Here is a 5,000-nt window from a genome sequence, read left to right as displayed (position 1 = left end):
CTGGCGGAACGTGTGCCCTGGAGAAACCAGCAGAGGACTGAGCATGGAAACAACAGACTGTGCAAGACCAGAAAGAATAGAGAGGCTGCAAACTTATTTGTGATGTGGGAGTAACAGGCCCAGAGATTCACCCTTGTTGCAGGAGATTCCCAAGATTTTGAGGGCTTTGGTCTCTATGGCATCGAAACGTGAAATGTCTGAAGCAGGGTGAGGACAGTACTCCATTGTGCTGTGGACCAATCCTTATAGGTTTTTTGAAGTTTGGATTTGCCAAAGAAAGACTTGCTATGACAGAGGGCAACCTGTAGGTTAGAGGATTTGGGCAATGGGGGTAATAAAGATTGTGGGTAAGGATGATGGAGCGCATGAGGTGCACTGCCTGCTTGAAGCCTTGGAGGGAAGAGTAATATTGCACAGCCTCTGGAAGGCAATTCCACAAACAGGAGAAAGGAGTATCAAAAGTGTGGAGGTGTACAGTCAGGTTGGATTTTGGAAGTGTAACCAGGATGGGATTACTCGAAGGATGTACATATCCTGAGGTTATTGAGGAGGATTGGAGGGCTTTCTTTCTCTCTTTCGAGTGCAGCCTTATGGCTGCTGGTTGCATCATTGGTTAGGGACGTGACTATGCCGCTGATGCAGTGTCCCTATTACCAGTACACTGGTACTCATTATGCCGACTTCAGAAGGATGACAGGCTGAATCAACCGCACCTGGTATTACGTCAGCGGTCAACGGGGCTCAAACTCAGGACCCTAGGATCCCAAGTCAGCCACCCTAACCGCTAAGCGAACACCAGGCTTATTGGAGGGATGAGAGAGCAAAAAGAGCGAAACAAGAGGCAATAATAAATAGGCCATCGATCTGCCTACCATGTCAGAGCAGGAGACCTTGTGCTTCTGCCTTACAGTGGAAGATTCCAATATTCTTGAGAGCTTTAAATGTCACAAAAAGCAGGAGAGGTGGATGTGATGCAGGGATGTCAGCCTTCAAGGGAGAACAGCACTCCATTGACTTATGGACAAAGTCCTTTTAAACCATGATTATTTCTCATTTTTCAAGGCGTTATTTGGAACTAATAGGTCTGATTTTTATGCTTCTGGCACCAAGGGTGCCTGAGGCATTATTATTTGTATTTTAATTTTTCGTCAAGGAAGGACTTCAAAATATGGAGGATGTCCAGTCTGCAACTGGCTTTGGAGGCCAGCTTTCCTATAGGGTTGGTGCAGGAGAGGTCATAGCTAGTGTTGAGGCCTAGAAATTCAAAAGGCTGAACCATTTGCAGTGGCTGACAATGGAAAAAGATAGGTGGGTTCATGTGATGATCCTACCAGCATGTTATCAGACCATCATATATACAGTGGGGAGAACAAGTATTTGATACACTGCCAATTTTGTAGGTTTTCCCACTTACAAAGCACGTCGAGGTCTGTAATTTTTATCATAGGTACACTTCAACTGTGAAAGACGGAATCTAAAACAAAAATCCTGAAAATCACATCGTATGATTTTTAAAAAATTAATTTGCATTTTATTGCATGAAATAAGTATTTGATACATCAGAAAAACAGAACTTAATATTTGGTACAGAAACCTTTGTTTGCAATTACAGAGATCAGACGTTTCCTGTAGTACTTAACCAGGTTTGCACAGACTGCAGCAGGGATTTTGGCCCACTCCTCCATACAGATCTTCTCCAGATCCTTCAGGTTTCGGGGCTGTCGCTGGGCAACACAGACCTTCAGCTCCCTCCAAAGATTTTCTATTGGGTTCAGGTCTGGAGAATGGCTTGGCCACTCCAAGACCTTGAGATGCTTCTTACGGAGCCACTCCATAGTTGCCCTGGCTGTGTGTTTCGGGTCGTTGTCATGCTGGAAGACCCAGCCACGCCCCATCTTCAATGCTCTTGTTGAGGGAAGGAGGTTGTTGGCTAAGATCTCGTGATACATGGCCCCATCCATCCTCCCCTCAATATGGTGTAGTCGTCCTGTCCCCTTTGCAGAAAAGCATCCCCAAAGAATGATGTTTCCACCTCCAGGCTTCACGGTTGGGATGGTGTTCTTGGGGTTGTACTCATCCTTCTTCTTCCTCCAAACATGGCGAGTGGAGTTTAACCCAAAAAGCTCTATTTTGGTCTCAGACCACATGACCTTCTCCCATTCCTCCTCTGGATCATCCAGATGGTCATTGGCAAACTTCAGACGGGCCTGGACATGCGCTGGCTTTAGCAGAGGGACCTTGCGTGCACTGCAGGATTTTAATCCATGACGGCGTAGTGTGCTACTTATGGTTTTCTTTGATACCGTGGTCCCAGCTCTCTTCGGGTCATTGACCAGGTCCTGCCGTGTAGTTCAGTGCTGATGCCTCACCTTTCTCATGATCATTGAGGCTCCACGAGGTGAGATCTTGCATGGAGCCCCAGACTGAGGGAGATTGACTGTTATCTTGAACTTCTTCCATTTTCTAATAATTGCGCCAACAGTTGTTGCCTTCTCACCAAGCTGCTTGCCTATTGTCCTGTAGCCCATCCCAGCCTTGTGCAAGTCTACAATTTTGTCCCTGATGTCCTTAGACAGCTCTCTGGTCTTGCCCATTGTGGAGAGGTTGGAGTCTGATTGATTGAATGTGGACAGCTGTCTTTTATGCAGATAACGAGTTCAAACAGGTGCAGTTAATACAGGTAATGAGTGGAGAATGGGAGGGCTTCTTAAAGACAAAACTAACAGGTCTGTGAGAGCTGGAATTCTTACTGGTTGGTAGGTGATCAAATACTTATTTCATGCAATAAAATGCAAATCAATTATTTAAAAATCATACAATGTGATTTTCAGGATTTTTGTTTTAGACTCCGTCTTTCACAGTTGAAGTGTACCTATGATAAAAATTACAGACCTCTACGTGCTTTGTAAGTGGGAAAACCTGCAAAATCGGCAGTGTATCAAATACTTGTTCTCCCCACTGTACATATATATATATATATATATATATATATATATATATATATATATATATATATATATATATATATATATATATATATATATATATATACATACTCCAGATCAAGGAGTAACACATCCACTGTCTGCCTATCAGTGTAGTTAAGTTTGTTTGGCACATGAAGGTATTCTTAAAACATGTATATCACAACAACATGGACTGCCTGGTGATGTCCCAGTTGCCTTCTTTAAGCATGCTTTACACATGTTTTATAAACATGCTTTCAGCTTTTGTGTTTGGATGTGGGTTATTCAACATGTTCAACGATTGAGATAGTCCATTAAATGGCAAAAGCAAACGAGTTTAACATATGAATAAATAAATTATATATATATATATATATATATATATATATATATATATATATATATATATATATATATATATATATATATATATTAGCAGGGATACCTGTGCTCCGCACGGGAATCCTGTGGATGAAGGAGTATATGTCAGAGTTAATTGTGAGATTGTAGAGGCTGCCACCATTATTTTTTTTTTCATCACCACTATAATATTATATTTTCCCCGCCATGTTTTATATGCAGAAGACTCTAGTTCAAAAATGTTAAGATTTATTGCCGCATCAGATAAAAAACCGTAATGCCTCAACAATGTGAGGCTGGTTTCATGTCATCATTTGTGACTTAATTTATACGTCGGACATAACCCAGCCTGGCCCAGCGTATTTGATTTATTTACTTCTGTTATCCTGATAACGTCAAAATTATAACCGTTCTTGACTTTTGAATTGGGAGACGTGTATTATGAAACGGCATACCTCTGAACGCCTCTGTCGCTGTTGCCGTGCGCGTGCGGTTCGAGAATTTAAATTTGTTCGCTTTTGCAGTGGCATAATGTTTCGGGTTTTTAAGCTGTTATAACAGGAGGAGAATGTGTATGTTTAAAAAGTCAACGAATACCAACATTTTGTATTTCAAAAAACCCTAGCGTTTTTAACCATGAAGCCTTTTGTTACGATTAATACGCCGGTGCACTATTCAAAAGGCTTTTTTTTTTAATGGAATTTTTTTTAAATATATATATATATATATATATATATATATATATATATATATATATTTTCATTTTTATGGAAAGCCATTTAGCGCATCCTGGAGCTGAATGTTAGGTCTATATGTGTGGAAGCCTTTTGTTACGATTAATACGCCAGCGCACTATTCGAAAGCCTTTTTTTATGGATTTTTTATTTTTAATATATGTATATATATATTTTAATTTTTATGGAAAGCCACTTAGCGCATCCTGGAGCTGAATGTTAGGTCTATATGTGTGTAAAGTTTCATCAAGATCGGTTCACTGGTCTCGGAGCTTATTGGTGACAAACAAAGAGACAGACAAACAGACAGAAGGACTGCCATTTATATAGTAGATTTGATGTACCATACTCTTACGGAGCATTGCCGAAGCATTTCTTTGGCAAGTTTTATACTGGGTGGTTTCCCATTGCCTTTCCAGCGTTGTTTGTCTGTGCTCTATCCTTTTAAATGCTGAACATCAAGCAAGCAAGCAGGATGTACCATATTTAAAAGGTCTTTGGTATGATTTGGTTGGTATTTGAATCACTGACCTGCCAGACTCAGAGGATGCTCTAACGAGTCTAACCATTACACCACTGAGTCTGGTTTATTTATACGTATACGTATTGCCTTACCAATAATATATTGGTACATTTTATTGAAAAATTAAACAGTTGCCATCTCTCTGACTAAATTGAGTTTTGTTTGTATAACCTTTTGACTGCCCCACATATGTGGATGATTATAAGCAAGATTATATGTTCATCATTGCCGTGTTTATGAACAGACAAGAACATGAAAATGCAGGTTTGCTGTGCATGCATACACTTTGTGCACCTTTGCTTTGTAGTATTCACAGCTGTCTTGGTTGTCTTTCATTCTCCCTCACATATTATAAGTTTTATCAAACCCCTGTAAACTTGGAAAGCTCATCCCATACTGTACAAGATTGTGGGAAAT

General features: G+C 40.4%; 1 protein-coding gene across 4 annotated transcripts in view; it reads left to right on the top strand.

Annotated features, from left to right (window-relative positions):
* The window catches only part of LIPE (lipase E, hormone sensitive type), a 172,296-nt gene that overhangs the window by 80,316 nt on the left and 86,980 nt on the right, over window positions 1–5,000 (top strand). The gene's annotated exons all lie outside the window — the stretch shown is intronic.

This window comes from Eptatretus burgeri, chromosome 13 (genome assembly GCF_056783735.1).
Source record: "Eptatretus burgeri isolate ZD-2024b chromosome 13, Ebu_testis_v1, whole genome shotgun sequence".
NCBI lineage: Eukaryota > Metazoa > Chordata > Myxini > Myxiniformes > Myxinidae > Eptatretus > Eptatretus burgeri.
The sequence above is the reverse complement of the archived record's forward strand: the minus strand, read 5'-3'. Positions and strand labels throughout refer to the sequence as shown.